Source organism: Triticum urartu, chromosome 5A (assembly GCF_056163025.1).
Source record: "Triticum urartu cultivar PI428250 chromosome 5A, HENAU_Tu73, whole genome shotgun sequence".
NCBI lineage: Eukaryota > Viridiplantae > Streptophyta > Magnoliopsida > Poales > Poaceae > Triticum > Triticum urartu.
In genome coordinates, this window is record NC_141877.1 from 289602584 (window position 1) to 289628326 (window position 25743).

Genomic DNA, 25743 nt, shown 5'->3' on the forward strand with positions numbered 1-25743 from the left:
TTATAAAGCTCTCCCTCGTGGATTCTGTAGGCTTTGGATCGCCGCACTATGCAGCGTGCCTCATTTTGGTCCTCGGGGAGTTCTTGCCTAGTAAGGTAGGCGAGGAATGGTTCTGTCCATGGGGCGATGACGGCCATTATTACGTGGGCTGAAGGTGTTATTTCAATGGCAGAGCCTCCGATTGTGTCAGAATGTTCGGTGTCGGGCAGTGCGGTTGGGTCCGGGCTGTTATTGTTCGGCTCCCCTTCCCATGCCACGGATGGCTTGAAAAGCCTTTCCAAGAAGATGTTGGGGGGGACTACATCGTGTTTTGTGCCGATGCGTGCCAGGACATCCGCCGCCTAAATATTTTCCCGGGCTATATGGTGAAATTCAAGTCCCTCAAACCGAGCTGACATTTTTAGGACGGCGTTGCGGTAAGCTGCCATTTTCGGATCCTTGGCATCGAAGTCTCCATTTATTTAGGAGATTGCGAGGTTCGAGTCCCCGCGCACCTCTAGGCGTTGGATGCCCATGGATACTGCCATCCGGAGACCATGTAGAAGGGCCTCATATTCTGCTGCATTGTTGGAGTCCGTGTACAGAATCTATAGTACGTATGGAACTGTGTCTCCTGTGGGGGACGTCAAAACGACGTCAGCCCCCAGTCCAGCCAACATTTTGGAGCCAACATTTGAATATGTGCCGTACTCTCTAGGGAGTTCGGCCTCCGTCCATTCTGCGACGAAGTCGGCCAAAACTTGTGACTTGATGGCTCGTCGTGGCTTATAAGTTATGTCGAACAGGAGGAGCTCGATGGCCCATTTCGCAATCCGGCCTGTTGCGTCATGGTTGTTTATAATGTCGTTAAGTGGTACTTCCAAGGCTACTCTTATTGAACACTCTTGAAAGTAGTGTCGTAGCTTCCGGGATGCCATGAATACCGTGTACGCAATCTTTTGATAATGTGGGTACTGTGATTTGCAGGGAGTGAGGACAGTGGACACATAATAGACCGGCCTTTGAAGGGGGAATTTGTGTCCGTCCGCTTCTCATTCGACGACGAGCACTGCGCTTACCACTTGATGTGTTGCTGCGATGTACAATAGCATTGGTTTGCCGGTGTTTGGCGCAGCCAGGACTGGGTTTGTTGCCAGAATGGCTTTTAATTCGTCGAGTCCGGCCGTGGCTGCGTCCGTCCATTTGAAGTGTTCGGTGCGCCGAAGGAGGCGGTAAAGGGGAAGGGCCTTTTCTCCTAAGCGGGAGATAAAGCGGCTTAGAGCCGCCACACATCCGGTTAACTTTTGTATTTGTTTGAGGTCATTTAGGATATCCAGTTGCGACAGAGCTCGGATCTTGGCTGGATTTGCTTCAATTCCTCTGCTGGATACAATGAAGCCCAAGAGCTTTCCGGCTGGAACGCCGAAAACGCATTTTTCCGGGTTGAGCTTGATGTCGTATGTTCGGAGATTGTCAAATGTGAGTCTCAAGTCGTCTATTAGAGATTCAACATGTCTTGTTTTGATGACCACATCATCTACCTATGCCTCCACTGTTCTACCGATCTGGCTTGCCAAACATGTCTGAATCATGCGCTGGTATGTTGCGCCGGCGTTTTTGAGCCCGAAGGGCATCATGTTGAAGCAGAATGGCCCGTATGGTGTGATAAATGCCGTTGCGGCTTGGTCTGGTTCTGCCATCTTGATTTGATGGTAGCCAGAATATGCACCGAGGAAACACAACGAATCGTGTCCTGCGGTCGCAATGATAATTTGATCGATGCGGGGGAGGGGGAAGGGATCCTTTGGGCAAGCCTTGTTAAGGTCTTTAAAATCAACACACAGGCGCCAGGATTTGTCCTTTTTTGGTACCATCACCAGGTTTGCTAGCCAGTCCGGATGTTTTATATCTTTGATGAATCCGGCCTCTAATAGCTTTGCTAGCTCCTCTCCCATAGCCTGTCTCTTAGGTTCGGAAAAACGCCAGAGAGCCTGTTTGACAGGTTTGAATCCTGTTTGGATATTTAAGTTGTGCTCGGCCAGCCTGCGTGGGATTCCTGGCATGTCTAAAGGGTGCCAGGCGAAAATGCCCCAGTTCTCTCGTAGGAACTCTCACAATGCGGCGTCGACATCAGGGTTTAACTGTGCCTCAATGGAAGCCGTTTTATTAGGGTCCATTGGATGGACATGGAATTTGACTATTTCGTCCACTGGTTTAAAGGAGGTGGATTTGGATCTTTTGTCGAGTACCACATCGTCCCTATTCACCGTAGAGCGCAGCGCAGTCAGCTCCTCAGCCGCTAGGGCTTCGGATAGTGCCTCGAGGGCCAGTTCGGCTGTTTTGTTTTCGGCGCGGAGTGCTATGTCCGGATCACTAGCAAGAGTGATGATCCTGTTAGGCCCGGGCATCTTGAGCTTCATGTACCCGTAATGGGGTATTGCTTGGAAGATTGTGAATGCTTCCCGCCCTAGCAAAGCATGATAACCACTGCTAAACGGGGCCACGTGGAACGTGACTTCTTTGGACCTGTAATTGTCCAGCGTGCCGAAAACCACATCTAGTGTGATTTTTCCTGTACAGCGCGCTTCCCGACTGGGGATTATTCCTCTAAAGGTTGTGCTGCTTCGCGTGATGCGGTTCCAGTCTATATCCATTTTTTGGAGAGTTTCCTCATAGATGAGGTTCAATCCGCTGCCGCCGTCCATGAGTACCTTGGTGAGACGAAAGCCGTCCACTACTGGACTGAGGACCAATGCGGCTGGTGCTCGGGCTATTCGGAATTTAGGTTCATCACTGGCGTTGAATGTAATGGCCGTGTCACTCCATGGGTTTATTGTTGCTACTTGGTAGACTTCGGCAAGGCTGCGGAGTGTCCTTTTCCGCATGTTATTTGATGCGAAGGTCTCGAAGACTATTAATACCGTATTGGTGTCTCTGGGGTGGCTTTCTGTGGCCTCCGGGATTAGGAGGTTTTCGCCAATTTTGGCCACCTGCTAGAGTATCCAACATGCTCTAAGGCTGTGAGTTGGTGTGGCGTCCTCTGTACTATGAATTTTACAGGGTCCATTAAGCCATCCTTCCAGTATGGTTCCATGCCCTGAAGAGGGTTTCTGCCTTTTGGTGTTTGACCCGGGTGTCTGGCGATGATGCACCCTTTTATTTCGGACTGGGCTTGCCTTAAGGGCCAGATTGTCCCAAAATTTTGTTTCGGTTTTCCGGGCGCTTTCCATCGCACAGTACTTTCGTACTATGGACGCTAAGTCAACGAAGCGTGTAATATCACGGCGACATATGGTGTTGAGTATTCCCTTGTCCATGCAATTATTGCAAAAGGATGAAATTGCGTCTTCCTCACGGCAGCCCTTTATCCTGTGCATAACCAGGAGGAATCTGGCCCAATAATGATGTACTATTTCTTTGGGCTCTTGCCTGATTTGGGATAGATCGCTAATGTTCGGGTGGGTGGGTGGAATTGGATCCGAAGCCTTACCCCTTCTGAGGCTCAGAGGCCGAGGAATTTCTGAACTCGAAAGTTTGGATTCCTGGATGTCGTCCAATGAATCCAGTCCGTCGCCTGATTCTTGGTTCAGGTCTTGAGTGATATCCTGCCCTCCGCGGACATCCGGCTTGGAGGGATCGGGAATCCGGACGTAGCGAGTCCTTAGGATAGATGAAGGGTCGCCGCACTGTCCCTCTACCACGGCAACGTGATGGGTGGCTTGGGGAGGGTTAATCTCTCTCAGATCGGTTTTAGGCCCAATTTGGTCATAATCCGTAGCGACTCCCTGGGCGGCGAAGCGATCCAAGAGCTCGTTTATGGAGGAAAGCTCTATTGGATTTAACTGCTCGGCAAGTTCCGAGTTGACATGAAGATTGTTTTCGATGGCTCGAGAGGTCATCGTTGGCGTAGAAGCCGAACAGGTGTTCATAAGAAAACTACCTAGCCGGAGGGTTTGGCCGACAGCCAAAGCTCCCTTAGGAACGGTGCCGTCTTTGAAGACGGGGCGAGGCATCCTTCCTGATGGCGACGACACAGAGGACCTCTCAATGAAAGCACCAATGTCGGTGTCAAAACCGGTGGATCTCTGGTAGGGGGTCCCGAACTGTGCGTCTAGGCCAGATGGTAACAGGAGGCAGGGGACACGAAGTTTTACCCAGGTTCGGGCCCTCTCGATGGAGGTAAAACCCTACGTCCTGCTTGATTAATATTGATGATATGGGTAATACAAGAGTTGATCTACCACGAGATCAGAGAGGCTAAACCCTAGAAGCTAGCCTATGGTATGATTGTTGATGTGTATGTTGTCCTACGGACTAAAACCATCCGGTTTATATAGACACCGGATAGGGTTAGGGTTACATAGAGTCGGTTACAATGGTAGGAGATCTGAACATCCGTATCGCCAAGCTTGCCTTCCACGCCAAGGAAAGTCCCTTCCGCACACGGGATGGAGTCTTCAATCTTGTATCTTCATAGTCCAGGAGTCCGGCTGAAGGTATAGTTCGGCTATCCGAACACCCCCTAATCCAGGACTCCCTCAATCATCATCACCATCATCACGCCATCATGCTAACGAAGATCTCCCTCGATACTCTGCTAGATCGTGAATTCATGGGATGTCACCGAGCCGAACGTGTGCAGATCACGGAGGTGTCGTACTTTTGGTACAAGGATCGGTCGATCGTGAAGACATACGACTACATCAACCTCGTTGTCATAACGCTTCCGCTTACGGTCTACGAGGGTATGTGTACAACACTCTCCCATCTCGTTGCTAGGCATCACCATGATCTTGCGTGTGCGTAGGATTTTTTTGAAATTACTGCGTTTCCCAACAGTGGTATCAGATCCAGGTCTATGCGTAGATGTTATATGCATGAGTAGAACACAAAGGAGTTGTGGGCGTGGGTATATACATATTGCTTCCCATCACTAGTTGATTCTTGATTCGATGGTATTGTTGGACGAAGCGGCCCAGACCAACATTACGCGTACGCTTACGCGAGACTGGTTCTACCGACGTGCTTCACACGTAGGTGGCTAGTGGGTGTCTATTTCTCCAACTTTAGTTGAATCAGATTCAATGATCAGGGTTCTTTCTGAAGATCAAAAAGCAATCACTATACCGCGTTGTGGTTTTTGATGTGTAGGTAAGAACGGTTCTTGCTCAGCCCGTAGCAGCCACGTAAAACTTGCAACAACAAAGTAGAGGATGTATAACTTGTTTTTGCAGGGCATGTTGTGATGTGATATGGTCAAGACATGATGCTAAATTTTATTGTATGAGATGATCATGTTTTGTAACACAGTTATCGGAAACTGACAGGAGCCATATGGTTGTCGCTTTATTGTATGAAATGCAATCGCCATGTAATTGCTTTACTTTATCACTAAGCGGTAGCGATAGTCATAGAAGCAATAGTTGGCAAGACGACAACGATGCTTCGATGGAGATCAAGGTGTCAAGCCGGTGACGATGGTGATCATGACGGTGCTTTAGAGATGGAGATCAAAGGCACAAGATGATGATGGCCATATCATATCACTTATATTGATTGCATGTGATGTTTATCCTTTATGCATCTTATTTTACTTAGTTCGGCGGTAGCTTATAAGATGATCTCTCACTAAATTTCAAGGTATAAGTGTTCTCCCTGAGTATGCACCGCTGCTACAGTTCGTCATGCCGAGACACCATGTGATGATCGGGTGTGATAAGCTCTACGTTCACATACAACGGGTGCAAACCAGTTTTGCACACGCAGAATACTCAGGTTAAAATTGACGAGCCTAGCATATGCAGATATGGCCTCGGAACACTGAGACCAAAAGGTCGAGCGTGAATCATATAGTAGATATGATCAACATTGTGATGTTCACCATTGAAAACTACTCCATCTCATGTGATGATCGGACATGGTTTAGTTGATATGGATCACGTGATCACTTAGATGATTAGAGAGATTTCTATCTAAGTGGGATTTCTTAAGGAATTTGATTAATTGAACTTTAATTTATCAAGAACTTAGTACCATTGATAAATTAAAGTTCAATTAAATTTTAATGCGTTCCTAGGGAAAGCTAAGTTGAAAGATGATGGTAGCAACTACATAGACTGGGTCCGTCACTTGAGGATTATCCTCATTGCTGCACAGAATAATTACGTCCTGGAAGCACCGCTAGGTGACAAACTTGCTGTAGGAGCAACGCCAGATGTTGTGAACACCTGGCAGAGCAAAGCTGATGACTACTCGATAGTTGATTGTGCCATGCTTTACGGCTTAGAACTGGGACTTCAACGATGTTTTGAACGTCATGGAGCATATGAGATGTTCCAGGAGTTGAAGTTAATATTTCAAGAAAATGCCCGGATTGATAGATATGAAGTCTCCAATAAGTTCTATAGCTGCAAGATGGAGGAGAATAGTTTTGTCGGTGAACATATACTGAGAATGTCCGAGTACCACAACCACTTGACTCAACTGGGAGTTAATCTTCCTGATGATAGTGTCATTGACAGAGTTCTTCAAGCACTTCCACCAAGCTACAAGAGCTTCGTGATGAACTATAATATGCAAGGGATGGATAAGACGATTCCTGAGCTCTGCACAATGCTAAAGGCCGCGGAGGTAGAAATCAAGAAGGAGCATCAAGTGTTGATGGTCAATGTCGGTGTCAAAACCAGCGGATCTCGGGTAGGGGGTCCCGAACGGTGCGTCTAAGGCGGATGGTAACAGGAGGCAGGGGACACGATGTTACCCAGGTTCGGGCCCTCTTGATGGAGGTAATACCCTACGTCCTGCTTGATTGTTCTTGATGATATGAGTATTACAAGAGTTGATCTACCACGAGATCAAAGAGGCTAAACCCTAGAGGCTAGCCTATGGTATGATTGTATGTTGTCCTACAGACTAAAACCCTCCGGTTTATATAGACACCGGAGGGGGCTAGGGTTACACAAGGTCGGTTACAAAGGAGGATATATACATATCCGTATTGCCTAGCTTGCCTTCCACGCCAAGTAGAGTCCCATCCGGACATGGGACGAAGTCTTCAATCTTGTATCTTCATAGTCCAACTGTCCGGCCAAAGGATATAGTCCGGCTGTCCGGAGACCCCCTAATCCAGGACTCCCTCAGTCAACAAGACCACCAGTTTCAAGAAAAATGGTAAAGGGAAGAAGGGGAACTTCAAGAAGAACAGCAAGCCAGTTGTTGATCAAGTGAAGAAACCCAAGTCTGGACCTAAGCCTGAGACTGAGTGCTTCTACTGCAAAGGGACTGGTCACTGGAAGCGGAACTGCCCCAAGTATTTGGCGGAGAATAAGGATGGCAAAGTAAAAGGTATATTTGATATACATGTTATTGATGTGTACCTTACTAATGCTCACAGTAGCACCTGGGTATTTGATACTGGTTCAGTTGCTAACATTTGCAACTCGAAACAGGGGCTACGGATTAAGCGAACATTGGCTAAGGATGAGGTGACGATGCGCGTGGAAATGGTTCCGAAGTTGATGTGATCGCCGTCGGCACGCTACCTCTACATCTATCTTCGGGATTAGTTTTAGACCTAAATAATTGTTATTTGGTGCCAGCGTTGAGCATGAACATTATATCAGGATCTTGTTTGATGCGAGAGGGTTATTCATTTAAATCAGAGAATAATGGTTGTTCTATTTATATGAGTAATATCTTCTATGGTCATGCACCCTTGATGAGTGGTCTATTTTTACTAAACCTTGATAGTAGTGATACACATGTTCATAGTATTGAAGCCAAAAGATGCAGAGTTGATAATGATAGTGCAACTTATTTTGGCACTGCCGTTTAGGTAATATTGGTATAAAGCGCATGAAGAAACTCCATTCTGGTGGACTTCTGGAATCACTTGATTATGAATCACTTGGTACTTGCGAACCATGCCTCATGGGCAAGATGACTAAAACTTCGTTCTCTAGAACAATCGTAACATCCCGAATTTCCAATTTGGAATGTTATGCATTAGATCATCATTGCATATCATATTCTATTGCATTTTGGCTTGATCCTAGAAATTCTACACAACTCGAGGACCCATGGAGAGAGTTGGGGATTTCATTATTTTTCATATTTGAGTTTTCTCAAATTTTGAAAAGAGGATCGTTTGATTTTAATTATTTTCTCTTTGAATATTCCTTTATGAAAATAAAAATAGAGGGGATAAAATGACTTCCCCAAAATAAAGAAATATTGGAAATTTAATATTAAAATCAAATAAAATTTTATTCGGAGTTTTTATCGCTATTTTATTTGAATTAGGAAAAATATGCGTTTTCCAAAATTGCATTAGAGCCCCAAATAAATGTTCACCTTGTCCGGTAGATTTTTAGAGGACGGACAAAATTTATTTCAGGATTTTTGGAGTCTGTTTAATATTTCTTTTCTTTGTTTTTCCGAGCGGAATTATTTTTAAAAAAAGTCAACCGACCTAACCGGGCCGTGTCCGACCTAGACACTAGCCCGGCCAGCCTTTAAAGTCGCGAGGCCTGAGCTGCCCCAAACCCTAGCGCCGTTGCCCGCTGCCGCCGCCCCTGCCGCACGCCGCCGCCGCTGCAGCACGCCCCTCGGCGCCCACCAAAGCCGCTGCTTCGCTGGACACCGAAGCCGTCGTCCCGCCGCCGCCGCCACACGCCGAGCCGCCGCCTCGCCGCCCATCGGAGCTGCCGTCTCGCCGCCGCCGCCGGACCTCGTCGAGGTAGCCACCGTTTTTTCAAACCGATCGGTTTTATTTCGAAAACCTAGATTCATTTTTTTGTTTAGATCGGTTTGGTTTTTCCATCGGTTTATTTATTTAGCGAACGCCCGTTCGTATGTTCGTTTTAACAAACGGTTTTCACCCATTAACTGCATACAACGAACGTTCGTTCGTTAGTCTATTCATCAGTTTTCTTTTTCCAGGGTTTTTCCGCGATTATTTTCGATCGCGATTTCTGCCCTAATCTTCGTTCTAGTATAACTTTTCGCTCGTTTATCGGAATCAGGCGATTCAAGCGCCTAGATCTTCATCTCAAAGCCCTTCTGTTTAACCAGCTTAAACAAGATTTTGCTACTATAAAATGTAACTTTAGTCCAGATTAGTAAACAGATCTTGTTTCTTTCGCAGTTTGAGTTTCATTGCTTCGTTTGGTTTTATTCTTTTTGCTAACCGGAGTTCTTAAGTTGAACTTTCTGGTTAGATCTCTTATTTGAGTTTTACCCGTGCTTCTAGTTGTGTGCTTATTGTATGCTTGTTTGTTTGCGATAGAGTACCCGGAGTGCGAAGCGTGGTACTACAAGTCTCTAGGTTTCACGGATCATCAACAAGGCAAGTAACACATTGATCATAGCTATTTACTACCCAGTTTTATTGCATTAGATCAATCCTCAAACAATTGCATGATTATGATCTGATTAAATTGTGGGTCTTGGGAAGTAGTTGAGGTAGTACCTATTCACTTGTTTATTTTCAAACCTTGGGAGTTACTTCTACGCCGCTTATATTGCCATGCTATGCTCGTAGACGTGGATTGGGTTTGAGAGTATTCATGACAGATGTGAGTTTGTTAACTAATGGTTCAACTTAAGGTGGCAACTTTAATACACATCTCGGTGGATTGCTTGTGGACACCTGGAGTACCCAGTGTTGTCCTAGGATATCCCAGAGGACCCATGTGATCATCCTACGGCCCGCCACCCAGGCTCAAAGGGATCATAAGATTATTCACGCTAGAAACTTCAGTGTGCAGCCACAAGCTAGTATGGGCTCTATCATAGTTGAGTACGTTGCGTGAAGCTCTTGAAGAGGTAGACTAGCAGATGTAGTGGGTTGTAGGTGGTCTTGTCTACCCAGAGTAGAGAGTTAATGCTTCAGAAAGACTGTGTCTCGAATCTCCGACCATGGATGTATTCGAGTCTTGTGGGGAAAAGTGTGCAAACCTTTGCAGAGTGTATAAACTAATCATGGTTAGCCGTGTCCACGGTTATGGACATCTTGAGTATCTGGTTCTTGGATTATCATGATTGAGCTCATCACTCTTAAAATAATTTGATTGGGTTTAATGATGAAGATTAATTGGGATTGAGTCAGAGGAACCTTCTCAATGTTTAACAACCACAATGATAGTTAAATAAATTTATTCCTTTGTTGTAGGGAAGTATTGGCTTTTTGCAAAAACATATTAACCATACAGCCTCCACCAGCCAAATATGCATGTAGTGATAGCAATTATTCTATTCATTATTCTCTTGTGTTACCTTGCCAGCATATTCCATCTGCTGACCCGTTTCGGGCTGCAATGTTCATGTTGCAGACTTCTCAGACAATGACTAAGGAGCCATAGGTCGTTGTCTTTCACTCAGTGATGCCATTGGTGTTGATGGACTCACTTTATCTTCAAAACCTTCCGCTGTTATCATTTTAGATGGCCTTAAGCCATATTTATTGTTTTAAGTTCTCTTTTGAGACGTTCGATGTAATAAGTGTGTGATTGCTACTCTGTTATAATCCTCAAGTATTGTGCGTGTCAGCATTACCGATCCAGGGATGACACTGATGCACAGAGATCGGACTGTTTGAGGTCTGGTCGCTACAAGATGGTATCAGAGCACACGCTGACTGTAGGACACGACCACTAAGCTAAATCCCTAGATCACTACTCTCTTCTCATTTTTGACTCCTCTCCCTTTTCTATTCTTTAGGATGGCAGACACGAGGAATAAGTTTGCACAATCGGATGAAGACACACCCTTTGGACGACACTTGAAGGAAGTCACTAAGTACCTGAACATCGGAATACCAAGCTTCACCGGGACTGTTGGGGATATAGCTACCAGGTATGACCCGCCCAGGAGGGGCCGGGTTAACCCCAATGGCGGGTTACAAAAGAAACCCAGTAATATTCAAGGTGATAGTTTATTAAGACTTGTAGAAGGCCTAAGCCCAGAGGCGGCTTAAGGCCCAATATTGTAAACCGCCGTATGTAAAGAAAGACTTGTAAAGAAAGGCATATAAAAGAAGTCACCGAGCCGGACATGTTTTATGAGCTGGCCGGGACTCTGTAGGCCGCCAGGCGTCAACTCGTGTATATAAGGGGACGACCCGGCGGCGGCTTAGGACAAGAAACAAGAGAGATCGATAGCCAAGCTAGCAGATTCGCTCCTTGGTCATCGAAACCTAGCAATACAACATCAACTGGACTAGGCCTTACCTTCACCGTAAGGGGCTGAACCAGTATAAACCTCTTGTGTCCTTTGCCCCGATTAACCCCTTTAAGCTTCCTAGTTGCGATGGCCCTACGACTAAGTCCTTCCGCTAGGACATCTGCCGTGACAATTCCAGGATAGTTGGCGCCCACCGTGGGGCCAGCGCACGGTGGATTTGAGTTCTTGAAGGGCATCTTCGAAGGGCTCAAGGGATACGCTGTGGGCCGGATGACCAAGAGTCGTCGCGGCAAGCTCTACATCGACGACGAAGGCTAGGGCCCCGAGGTCGGCTCAATTGAGTACGGGTACCAGGTCCCCTTTGGCGGAATCCATGTCTTCATTGGCCGGATCGGCGAGTCGGGCCCTGAGCCGGACGTCTGCACCAACCTCATCGAGACGGCTTAGCGCGCGAAATCCGCCCAGGCTCAACCTACTGTAAAGCATGCCTTCATGGGTTGCATCCATGGAGGTGAGTTCTCTGAAGGATCAGTGGATGGCAGTGAGACAACCATCTGTTCTGACGGTGAGTCGTCCTCCGGCGAGACAAATTCTTTGTATCAGCTGCAAGATGGCATGCTTGGGGGCTGTTCCGATGGCAGCAGTATTCCAGACCTCTTTGAGCCGCTGAATCGAGCCGGAGTTTTCATGGCTGGCACTCAACCCAGGCAGAACTCTATGGCTGCGACAGCAATAACCATCGGGTCGGCAGCAGCCGGGTCAGGAGACCCCGCGCGCCCCCTGGCTCAGCTGCTAACGGACCTCATGGAGAAGTTGACGGCTCTGTTGACTGTTGTATTGGAGCCGGCGGATAAGGCTCAGCATGACGCGGAGGTGGCACGACTACGCGAAGAGATGGCACAGGCCAAGGAAAATTTAGCAGCAGAAGAGGTCAGGATGGCCGCGGAGCGGGCGGCTTTGGATGCTCGTGATCAGCAGCTTCAAGCGGAGACTTTCTGGCTCTCGGTGGATCTGAACGCGTCAAATGAGGTCATGAGGAGAAGGCACCAGAAAACTTAGTCAGGTCTACCTCTGACTTACGACCCTAGGAATCTCTTCCACATACTCGAGGCTGGTAGAAGTAACCCTCCGGAGGCAAACCGGATCACGACACCCGGGGCTGGGGCGCCGGTTCAATTGCGGGCCATGAAGCCACCCTGTATGAACACTGCTCCGCCTCATTACACACCAAAACCACCGGGTCACTTTTCTAACCCTTTGGAGTATCTCATCGCTGCGTCGGCTCGTTTGTCGGCTCTCCCGATGGAAGGCGACTCTCCGACAGCGATTGAAACACGAAGGGTGAGAGAACTTCTTTAGACGGCTCTGGCGCAGCAGGATGCATACTCTTACAATCGAGAAAGAATCCATTCAACCCCTCGCCCAAGCCGGAGCCCGAGTTATAGCAGGCATATGGACTCGGCCGCTATATCGAGCAATGCTCAACGCCGTAACCAACCGCGCAGGCATGAGCCGGCGCAGGCTGGAGACCTTAACTTGGCGGATCAGGAGAGAATCCGTCAAGAGACTGAGAAGGAAGTTCAACTGGCAGCTGAGCAGGCGGCTCATCAGGCTTTTCCGATTTATCGGCAACCTCTGTTGAGGAAGGAGTGGCCACAAGAACAGTAGGTGTCCCTTGCCTGGTGCCGGCTCTACATAATGAGCGCTTGCCCAAGGACTTTAAAGGGCCTCGTAAGGTGCCTAATTACACGGCCGACTTGCAGCCTGGGGCATGGATTGAAAGTTATGAGATGGTGATGGAGCTATCGGAGGTCAGTGATGCAGCAATGGCTAAGTATTTCTCTATGATGTTGGATGGAACTGCTCGCACTTGGTTGAAAGGGTTGCCACCCAATTCCATCAGCTCATGGGCGGAGTTAAAAGCCCGGTTCATTCAGAACTTCAAGGACACATGTAAACAACCTATGTCAATCGCGGACCTAACTAATTGTAAGCAAGAGGAAGGTGAGTCCACGACCCATTGGGTGCGCCGAGTCAAGGAGATAATACATTCATCTGATAAGATGGATGCCGGCTCTGCGGTCTTAATGTTGGAGAAAAATTGCCGTTTTGAACCTCTGAAACAGAAGCTGGGGCGGCTCAAGCGTGATTGTAATAACATGGGCCAGTTGATGGCGGCCCTGGTCAAATATGTTGATTCTGACAGTACCGAGGATCCCGCGTCGGATGAAGAGAAGACAGGGAAGGGAAAGAAGAACGACAACGGCAAGGGTCATCAACATAACCCGGCGAATCAAGGAGGTAATAAATGTAAGGCTGCCGAGTTTGTGGCTAACACCAATGCACAGAGAAACAACCAACGGGGCAAGGGTAGGCCACCTCCTCGGTCAGGCGGGTCAGGTCCCACCCTTGAGCAACTACTGAATGAACCTTGTCCAAGACACGGCACCCGGGAGAAGCCAGCTACCCATCCATGGAAGGACTGTACAATCATGAAGGCATTTAAAAATTCCAACATGTTTGATGGTAGTCACGGACCTGGCAGCGGTTCAGGCAGAGGCGGCTTTCGTGGCCCGGGCGCCGGTTCGGGCTGAGGCGGTTTTCACGGTCAGGGCCATCCGGGTAACCAGGGTGGTTATAATCAGCAACTCAGCCAAAGTAATCAGCAGCAACAGTTGAATAGTGGGCAGTACCACGTATTTACCACTAGTTTATGCAAGAGGGACTAGAAGCTTCATAAGAGGGCTGTTAATGCTGTTGAGTCGGCGATTCCACGTTATTTGAGGTGGTCAGAACAGCCTATTGTGTGGAGTAGGGAAGATCACCCTCCTCGGGTTGATAATCCGGGTCACTTGGCCTTGGTGGTGGCACCTCAGGTTGGTGGATATAAGTTCACTAAGGTGCTCATGGACGGAGGCAGTAGCATCAACATCCTCTATTATGAGACGTTTCGTCGTATGGGGTTGACTGATAAGAGTCTTAAACAATCCAACACTGTTTTTCATCGTGTTGTGCCTGGTAAGTCGGCATACCCCGTTGGTAAGATTGAACTGGAAGTAGCCTTTGGGGATGAATATGATTCCAGGGCTGAGAAGTTAACTTTTGAGGTGGTTAAGATCAAAAGCCCATATCATGCTCTGTTTGGATGGCCAGCTTATGCCAAGTTCATGGCTCGGCCGTGTTATGTGTATCTGCAGCTCAAAATGCCGGGTTATAAAGGCACCATCACAGTACATGGAAGCCAGAAAATAGACCTAGAATGTGAAGAAGGTGATGCCGCTTATGCTGAGTCTGTTTGTGCGACAGAGGAGTTAAAGTTTTATAAAGATAATGTTGACCCAGCAGACATGACGTCTTTGAAGAAGCCAACTACGGAGCATGAACCGGTGTTGAAATTCAAGTCAGCTGATGACACCAAGATGGTTGATTTTGTACCTGGTGACTCATCCAAATAGTTCATCATCGGTGCCAACTTGGATCCAAAATTGGAAAGCGCGCTCATTGAGTGCATCCATGAGAACCGGGACATCTTTGCATGGAAACCTTCTGACATGCCAGGTGTCCTGAGAGAACTCGCTGAGCACACTCTTAATATTAATCCGAAGTTTAAGCCGGTCACGGAGTTTCTTCGACGATTTAACGAGGAAAGGCGCAAGGCCATTGGAGAAGAGGTGGCCCGGCTCTTGGCGGCTGGGTTCATTGTTGAAGTTTTTCACCCAGAGTGGTTGGCTAACCCGGTGCTTGTACTCAAGAAGAATGGCACCTGGCGTATGTGTGTGGATTACACCGATTTAAACAAGGCTTGTCCGGCGGATCATTTTGCTCTCCCTTGTATTGATCAGATCATTGATGCTACGGCGGGTTGTGAGCGTTTGAGTTTCTTGGATGCATATTCAGGTTATCATCATATCAAGATGGCAGTTAAAAACCAGGAGAAGACGGCTTTCATCACTCCGTTTGGAGCCTTCTGCTATGTGTCTATGCCTTTTGGACTGAAAAGTGCTCAGGCGACTTATCAACGATGTGTACAGAATTGTCTTCACAGACAGATTGGGCGTAACATTCATGCTTATGTGGATGACATAGTGGTGAAATCTAGAGAGAAGGATACCTTGGTAACTGATTTGAACGAGACCTTTGATAACCTCCGAGTCTACAAGATGATGCTTAACCCGGCCAAATGTGTTTTTGGAGTCCCAGCTGGCAAACTTTTGGTTTTTTTGGTATCTAACAGAGGTATTGAGGCTAATCCAGAGAAAATTAAGGCAATTACATCTCTGGCCAAACCGGTGTGCATCAATGACGTTCAGCGTTTGGCGGGTCGTGTCACTGCCTTAAGACGGTTCATAAGTCGGTTAGGGGAGAAGGCGATGCCTTTGTATCAAATGATGAATAAGGCGGATGACTTTGTCTGGAGTGACGCTGCTAACTCTGCTTTTGAGGATCTGAAGAAACAGCTCGCTGAGCCGCTGGTTCTTGCTTCTCCGGTTGATAAAGAGCCGTTGTTGTTATATGTAGCTGCTAACTCACGTGCTGTCAGTGTGGCCATTGTTGTGGAGCGCAAGGAGGCTGGCAAGGAACATCTGGTCCAACGGCTGGTTTACTACGTCAGTGAAGTGCTCATTGAATCTAAACAAAGATATCCACATTGGCAAAAGCTCGTTTACGGGGTGTTCATGGCAAGCTGGAAGCTCAAACATTACTTTTAGGGTCACCCGATCACTGTGGTTAGCTCTTCTCCTTTAGGAGACATCATTCAAAATAGAGAAGCCACATGACGAGTCGCCAAGTGGGCTATTGAACTTGGGTCTCATGGTTTGAAGTATATGCCACGTACTGCGATCAAATCTCAAGCGCTAGTTGACTTCATTAACGACTGGATAGAGTTGCGGATGCCAGAGGAGAAACCAGACAACACATATTGGACGATTCATTTTGATGGGTCCAGATAGTTGGAAGGCTCGGGGGCTGGAGTTGTTTAAACTTCTCCTCGAGGGGACAAGTTCTGTTATGTGTTGCGATTGATGTTTCCTTATACTAATAACGCGGCAGAATATGAAGCTTTGCTCCATGGTCTTTGAATGGCTAAAGAGATGAGTCTGAGCCGGGCCGGTGCCTTGGCGATTCAGATTTGGTGGCTCAACAAGTGTTAGGCAAGTGGGATTCCAAGGATCCTCTCATGGCGGCTTATCGCCGCGAGGTCGACGCTGTTGCGGGGCATTTTAAGGGTTATCAAGTGGAACACATTGACCACAGAAAGAACGAAGCGGCCGATGCCTTAAGCCGGTTGGGATCTCAGCGTAAGCCGATACCACCTAACACCTTTTTGGATGTTTTACATAACCCGTCTGTTAAGTTGCCTACAGAGGAAGATTTGGCCATTCCTGACCCGGAGGCACAGTTAGTGGCGGCTATTCATGTTATTCTAGATTGGACAGTACCGTTCCTGGCTTACATGACCCGGGGCGAGTTGCCAGAGGACGAGACCCTAGCCCGACAGATAACCGGGTGGTCCAAGTCAATCACGATTTCTGACGGAGAGTTGTATCATCGCAGCGTCACTAGAGCGTTTCAGCATTGTGTTTCTCCTGAAGAAGGTCAAGAAATACTTCGTGAGATCCATGAAGGGGATTGTGGTCAACACGTCGGGTCAAAGTCTCTTGTGGCCAAAGATTTTCGTCATGGTTTTTACTGGTTAACAGCTCGCGCTAATGCAGAGGATTTGGTCAGTAGGTGTGATGGATGTCAAAAATTTGCACGACGGGTGCATGTGCCGGCTCAAGAGTTGCGAATGATTCCAATCACTTGTCCGTTTTTAGTTTGGGGGCTTGACATGGTTGGGCCTTTCAAAAGGTCCAAGGATAAAAAGACACATCTTTTAGTGGCAGTTGACAAATTCACAAAATGGGTTGAGGCAGAGCCAGTGAGTAAGTGTGATACAGCCACGGCGGTTCAGTTCATGAAAAAGGTGATTTTTTTCTTTGGTTTTCGACACAGCATTATCACTGACAATGACACTAATTTGTCCCAAGGTGCTATGGAGGAGTTTTGTCAACGTGAGCACATCCGGCTTGATGTTTCTTCCGTAGCTCACACTCAATCTAATGGTCAGGCTGAGAGAGCAAATCAAGAAATCTTAAAAGGTCTCAAGCCCCGGCTTATGGTTCCCTTACAACGGACACCGGGTTGTTGGGTAGAGGAATTACCCTCGATGATGTGGAGTATCAACACCACTCCTAATAGGTCTACAGGTTATACACCTTTATTCATGGTTTATGGAGCGGAAGCAGTGCTGCCTAGTGACATCCGTCATGACTCGCCTCGCGTGGCGGCTTACGTTGAAACTAATAATGAACAAGCCCGACAGGATGCACTTGACTTGTTCGATGAGGAGAGAGACTTGGCGGCGGCTAGATGAACAATTTATCAACAGGACCTGCGTCGTTATCACAACCGTCGGGTTAAGTCCAGGACCTTTCAAGAAGGTGACCTGGTGCTCCGGCTCATCCAGGATCTGTCGGATGCACACAAACTATCCCCGCCTTGGGAAGGACCCTTTGTGGTCAGCAAGAATTTAAACAACGGTTCATATTACCTCATTGACGTTCGAGAGCACAAAGATTCACGTAAGTCGGAGGAGGAGACCCGCCGGCCGTGGAACATTGCTTAGCTTCGGCCATACTACACCTGAGCTACCGGTTCTCGTCATGTCCATACTTTGACGTTGTATATATTATGATAAGTAATAAAGCAGGACCTATGTCTTTTTCCTCTTCAAAGATCATATATCTTTACTATTTCATTATTTAAATGATTATTAAGGAGCTGATCATATCTGAATCTAGCTTAACCTTTTTGGTCCGGCTTATTATCGTATTCGAATCTAGGTGTAAACCTCATGATCACTACGGGGCTTCCTGTTCAAACATATAGGTCATATTCGAACCAAAGAGAACATAGCTGTCATAACCCTCTTGATCAGCTCAAAGCCAAACTCAGTAGGGGGCTTCTTGATCATATCTGAATCATAGCTTAACCCCTTTTGGGTCCGACTTGGATCGTATTCGAATCAAGGTCGTTAAAAACATCTCAAGGTCATTTGGGGGCTTCCTGTTCAAACATAGGTCATATTCGAACCAAAGAGAACATAGCTGTCTGTACCCTCTTGATCGGCGCAACGTCAAAGCCACTGGGGGCTATATGATCGTATTCGAATCTTAGCTTAACCCCTTTGGTCCGGTTTACTGATCGTATTCGAATCAGAAATCCCCAAATTTATGTTATTTTAAATCTGCTATTTTGACTTACTGGTTTTTATTGTCTCAAATCTAAACTATCCGTAAGGTTTTTATTTAAGTCGGTTCGACTATTTGACAATAGGCCGCCAAGGCGTGATAGTCATATGGTGTATGGAAGCATTGACTTCTCAAAAAAGATTGGATCATGAAGACCGGCAGTCCAAAAACACAAGTATGACAGTGTTGTTCACGAACAGTTTTTTAGCCTTGTTTATCTTTTCCAATATGACAAGACATATACCGGGTGTTTTTGACCCATCCGGTGTTAAACCGCCAGGCCAGCTCTTTCACTTTTTGCAGGAGCAAAGTTAAAACATTGCAGATATAAATCAAAGATGTGTTGGCAAAGAGTAGTATGCAACATTTTGTGTGCGATGGCATAAGCAACACATACAATTTCAAGCTAAATCTATTACAAAGCTTTGAAAGCCCACAAGATGGTTATGACTCTCCCCTCGCCGGTTCACCTCCTTCTACTGATTGGAAGCTTGGATTGGACCAGTCAAAGCCGTTCAGAGCAATGAACTCCACTTCATCATCAATCAGGCCGGCCGAATCAACTTCCGGGGCAAAAGTGTGTTGACGAACCGGCGGGATAAGATCTATCACCTTATAAGAGGGAGTCGCCATCTTCTTATTCTCCATATCAAAACCCGGCTGATATTTATCGATGTTGGTCTCATCTCCAAGAATAGTAGCTTGAGGTCGAACTCCCCTCACACAGACAATGAAGTCATCTTGCTCAAATAGAGTCTCGTCTTCCTTCACGGTAGGGTACCCCTTAGCTACATCCACCGGGTCAAGATCTGGCACCCAAGCTTTGGAGCGGCTCAGGGCAGTCAAGGCTCGGCTCTGGCACAGGATTGTTTGACCTCTTGAAACCTGGCGGGTAATATTGTTAACTTCTTCAAGACATCGCTCAACTGATTGGGTCCTTGGTTGGTAGGGGAGATGGTGGCAAGTTCTCGTTGAGCGCCAGTATACAATTGCTCCACCAAGGTATAAACTGCCTTCAATTTGGCCACACTATCTTAGCTCAGATTTTTGCTTCGTGGACTTGTGAGTGTTTTTTAAACAAAGGTTCAGTATGAGGTTTATATTCTGGGTCAGAAGAAGGTACAAGTGATTAATACAGATGACTTACCAAAGATGGCGGAGACCATTTGAGACACCCGGTTCTTTAAGCCGGTGTGCTTCATGGTAACCTCCTCAAGAGCCGCCTCAGCTGTTTCAGCATGTTGTATCAGTAGCGTATTTTCTTCGGCCCTGGATTTCTTCTTTGCAGTCAAGCTGGTCTTCAATTTTTCTGTCTCAGAAAAACTTAATTGCAGTTTAGAATCAACAGTCTTGATTTCTGCCTCTTGATCCACCAGCCAGGTCTTTGCATTAGTTAATTGGGAGTCCAATTCAGATAGGGCGTTCTACAAAACATACACAGGTGTGTCATGGCTTAAACTAAAAGATATAAGGGTTCAAGTCTCAAGTACTATGCACCGCAATACCACTTGACACTTGGGGGCTAATGTCTGCCAAAGCAATTTTTTATGACTCTTATATGTTTTAAGTCCCAAGTGTTTTACAAAGTAACAGCACTTGGCACTTGGGGGCTAATGCATGATATTCATGAAGTTTCTCAAGATTAAGCCGGATTGCAAAACTTATTGGGACTAGTAAAAGACAATTATGAAGTTAAGTACTGGTTCATTTATAATAAATTGAGCCGGCCCTTGGGAATTATAGGTGAAGTTTACGCTAATTTGTTGGACTTTTGAAAAGCTTAGAGATAAAGTATCAACCTATATCATAAAGTCTATAGATCATTCAGTTTCATCATCTGAAGACTTGGGGGTTGGCAGAGTATAAGTGAACCGGAGAACATACCTCATATTTTAGCTGCAATTGCTTGACCATCCCAATTTCCGATTCACGGCTGGAATGAACATGACTGAGATAGCCGGACAGTATGTCACTAGCATTCAGATGAGTGTAGTGAGAGATATCAAAACGCACTTTCTGCTTCTCCAAGGTTTCTTGCTTAGTAGTGTGCCGGGCTAACACAGTGGGGGTCCCCGGTTCAACAAATCGGCTACCAGTAATCAACACGTCGGTATCAGAAGTTGTTGGCGGGTTAGCTGAACTAGATGGTTCAGTGATAGTCGGATTAAGGGTGATCTCATCGGCTGACAACTCAGAAGGATCCAATTGAGTATGAACAGTCGGGTCTTCAGGTGCTTCAGTTTCAGAGGGAGGAGTTGGCATGGCCGGCTTAGGTGCAGGAACCTTTGGGTCTTCTGACGGCTTAATCACCTTGGCCTTGTTGGATTTGGCTTGGCCACTAAGAAAAGTTTTATGAAATAGTTAGTGTAAGAATGCAATTTTTAAAGATACAGAGGAAAGCTGATTTTTCCTTACCCAGGAGCAGTTTTGAAAGCCGGAAACTGAGTCTGAGATGAGTCACTAGAAGAGCGAGAAACCTCCTGTAAAAGGTAAAATAAAGTCAATGAGGCAAGGGAATAGATACATTAATGAAAGCAAAAGATGAAGATAAAAGAAACCTCATTCGGGCGTTTTTGAGGAGTTTGTTGTAAAATGGAAGGCGGTTCATCGTCATCATTATTCCGGGCTTGATGGCGGCTCTCATGTTGCTGCTTTTTCAAAAGAAAATGATGGTCCAAATAAGCCAAAGGGTGCGAAAACCTTACTTTTTGGGTCACCAGTCGAAGTTCCTATCTTGGCAAATGGGCTGAGTCGGAGGAAATAGTTACCTCTTCTTCTATGGCCTGGCTGGCCACCGTGTCGTCCTGGCAATAGTCAGTGTCAATAAGGTTATTAAAAAACTGGCCAAGGGAGTCAAGGGCTACCTCCGACTCAGTATCATCGTCAAGCTTTAACAGGTCTAAAGCAGTGCTCCTTTTCTTCTTGGACCTCTGGGTCGTCTTCCTGGTGGCTATGGCGGCGGCTCTAGCCTTATTGACAGCTTCATGGTCATACTTGGCCTTCCAGAAGTTGGATTTGTCCTGTAAACAAATAAACAGGATAAAAGGTCATGCAAGTATTTAAAACTACTGAGGAAAACACAAAAAGAGAAAGAGGTTAGGGATTTTTCACCTCTGGTGCCGGGTTAAGTTTGCAGAAGGGGTTTAACCCAACCTTACTGCAGTCCTCATATTTTCCATTCACAAGGATGGTTGACATTGAAACAATGTGTTCTTCAGGTAGTTGTACAGAGCTGTGACGCAGAGAATCATTTGGGCCTCTGCCATACTCATACATCAATTTGGATCGGCGGCTTAGAGGGATGACCCGCCACGAGATCCAGCAACGGATCAAGTCAACTCCAGTTAAGCCATTCCCCAATAAGGCATTAATCCTTTTAATAGATGGAATAAGCTTCTTGCGTTCAGCAGCAGTAAGTTTATCAGGGAGCACAAACATGGAATCAAGACGCTCCGCGCGATAACCCGACAATGGTTTTTCATTGGCTGGAGACGTATCTTGGCAATAGAACCAGGTCTGGTTCCAATCTTTGGGATGAGTCGGTAAGACTATTAAGGGAAAGACGGCGCCCTGTCGGCGCTGGATTGAGATTCCACCGAGTTTCAAGCTAGGGCCATTGGTACAGTCATTCTGGCGGTTCAGATAAAAGTACTCTCTGAAGAGTTCCACAGTCGGCTCTTCTTGAAGATACACCACATAGAGAACTTGAAAATTGCAGATGTTGGATATGGAATTGGGTCCAAGGTCTTGAGGGTGAAGTTTCAAAAAATGAAGAACATCTCTAAAGAACTTTGAGTCGGGTGGAGAAAAACCCCGATTCATATGGTCAGTGAAGACAATAACTTCACCGTCTTTGGGATTAGGCCGTTCCTCGTCCGGGTCAGGAGCATGATAAGACATAACGTTTTTCTTCGGCAAAAATCCAATGGTGACGAACTCTTTCAAGTTATCCTCAGTTATTGTGGAGGGGACCCAATTGCAGACTGTCGGTGCTTTTGACGGCATGATGGAAAAGGGGAAGTTGAAAAGAAAGTAATTTGCCGGTTCAATATATTTGATGAAGTTACACGTTCATTATCATGATATAGATGAATCGTGGCGGCTTAAATAAGGGCTAATGACATATAAAGGGAAGCCGGAGTCATAAGCCGCCATGACTAAAGATATTCAAAGGATGCTAGAAACAGAAAATGGCTAAGTGTTGGCACAAACAAGTTTACCAAGCTGTCATTGTTATTTTGGATCAAATGGTCGTTCCGAAAAGAAAATATTCTAGACCTAAAAAACTAGTACGAATGAGTTCGTGAGTTATAATGAGGCATCTGCATAGGAAAAAGGGATCTACTGGTGTCAAAAATGGACACAAAACAACTACCGCATGAGTTATGTATTCCTTTTTGGATCAAAAGAGGCTGCGGAAGAAGAACTACAAGAAGATCCGTGATGAACAGCGAAGAACACTGATGAACTCGCAACCCTAGTACAGATCTAAGTGCGTGAAAAAGAAGGATCTTACGAAATACAAATGTACTGCGAAGAGTCACCGCGTTTCTCTGGACTAGCTCACGGTGATGCAGCGGCCGATGTTGAGGGCGACGGTAAGTGCTACGGTAGCGGCGGAGCTCGAGAAGTAGAGAGGTAGCGAGAAGATGGAAGGAAGAAGAAGAAAGAAGAAGGAGCGGCCAAGCCTATTTATAAGGGGATAAGTGAACAGGCGGGCCTGAAAATTGAGGAAGACCAAAATAATGATTATCCAGCTAAACGGACGCCTCGATTCTTAGAAGACATTAAAAGATAAAAGATCCATTGAAGATGATGTCATAGCAGGCTTTCATATTTTCAGAAGATGACGGCATGGCGGGTTACAGAGTTTTTTCAGACAGAGGAAAATGGATTACGTCTAAGTATTGAAGATTGATAAAGAACAAAGTTCAAGTCAACATGGGGCCTAATGTTGGGGATATAGCTACCAGGTATGACCCGCCCAGGAGGGGCCGGGTCAACCCCAATGGCGGGTTACAAAAGAAACCCAGTAATATTCAAGGTGATTGTTTATTAAGACTTGTAGAAGGCCTAAGCCCAGCGGCGGCTTAAGGCCCAATGTTGTAAACCGCCGTATGTAAAGAAAGACTTGTAAAGAAAGGCATATAAAAGAAGTCACTGAGCCGGACACGTTTTATGTGCCGGCCAGGACTCTGTAGGCCGCCAGGCGTCAACCCGTGTATATAAGGGGACGACCCGGCGGTGGCTTAGGACAAGAAACAAGAGAGATTGATAGCCAAGCTAGAGGATTTGCTCCTTGGTCATCGAAACCTAGCAATACAACATCAACTGGACTAGGCCTTACCTTCACCATAAGGGGCTAAACCAATATAAACCTCTCGTGTCCTTTGTCCCGATTAACCCCTTTAAGCTTCCTAGTTGCGATGGCCCTACGACTAAGTCCTTTCGCTAGGACATCTGCCGTGACAATTCCACGACAGGGACCTACAACGCCACTTTACCAGAAGAGGAGCACTGGATGATCCAAGTTCAAGTTCCAGGAAGGACGTTCATGCCAGTCACTGAGCCCATAGAGTTTTCCTTTGATGCACCCACCTGGAGTCTAGGCAAGAGCATGGCAGCCCACATCACCATGGGATGTATTGGAGAAGTTTACCACAAGGATCTCAAGGATAATATCTACCAGATTTGTGGGTGCCGAGATGAGCAATGGGAGATGATCAGCACCAGGAAGGATATATCTATTGCAGCTTTCATCCAGGAGTTAAACCAGCACATTCGTCGCCAGGAGAAACAGATGTGCGCAGGCATGATAGAACTAAAGAAGGCAATGACCAGGATCACGAAACTGGAGGAAGAACTCAAGTCTACACGCGACGATTATGAGGAGGAAATCATCGTATTAGTGGAGATGAATGACGATCTGACAAGAAAGCTAGGAGTATTCATGGGAGACCCCGTGCCAGGAGGAGAAGATGACGATTCCACTTGCCCGGAGAATTACATCATCATTGACGACACCGACTCGGACCCCGACGATAGCGATGATGACTTTGTTGATGAAGCTGGAGCAGATATTATGGAGTCTTCCACCGATCAATTTTTCTAGTCGACCACCATATTAGTAGTAGAATTCCCCCATGCATATATTATAGTCCGAGCACTTTGTATCGATAGTTAGACCGATTGTATGCCCTTGTTTGAATTGATTGAAGTGATATGATTGTGTTTGTCTCATGTGCATATGGGTAGTGTTTTCCCCCTAGACCCCATTCTATTCTGATTTCTCATCTTTTCTAAACCCATCAGATGCCTCCGAGACACGGCAATGGATTTGCTTTTCCACTGGAGCTCACCCAGTTGAGCCAGCAGCAGAATGCTTTGATGCAGATACTAGTCCAGAATCAGAATCAGGGGAACAACAACAATAACAACAACCCACCACCACCACCTGTTGACCACTTAGCCCGTTTCCTAAGGCTGAACCCGCCAGTGTTCTCCGGTAGCACCGAGCCTATAGTTGCAGATGATTGGCTCCGTAAGATTGGAAGGGAGTTGACCACTGCAGGATGCACAGATGCGGAAAGAGTGCGATTTGCCGCACATCAGCTTGATGGACCCGCAGCAGCATGGTGGGAGAATTACACTGTCACATATCCCATCAACATTGTTACATGGGACCAGTTTTAGCAGGCCTTTCGCACTGCCCATGTATCAGCAGGAGCTATGGCCATGAAGAAGCGCGAGTTTCGCACCTTACGCCAAGGAGGACACACCGTTGGCCAGTATGTGGATGACTTTAGTAAGCTAGCACGTTATGCCCCAGATGACGTTGCTACGGATGCAGCTAAATAGGAGAAGTTTCTGGAAGGACTGAATGATGAGCTGAGCATGCAGTTGATGGTAGCAACTTTTAATAACTACCAAAAATTGGTAGATAGAGCTCTCAGGATTGAAGGGAAGCAGCAGCAAATTGACAACCGCAAGAGGAAGTATGGACATGAGAAGTATAAGTCTGGAGCTCAGCAGAGACCCCGTTTTACCCTGAACTCGGGAGGACCCCTTCAACATAACCATGGAGGTCACAATCATAATGGAGGGATTTCGCACAACCATAGTGGCCCCAGGAATGGAAATAGTAATAGAGGAAGCAACGGCCAAAACCGTACCAACCCAGCAACGCCCGCCAAGAAGGATCTAAGTCACATTACTTGTTTCAAGTGCGGGAAGAATGGACATTATGCCACAAAATGTTCCGAAGCAAACAATGGAGATGACAATGGAA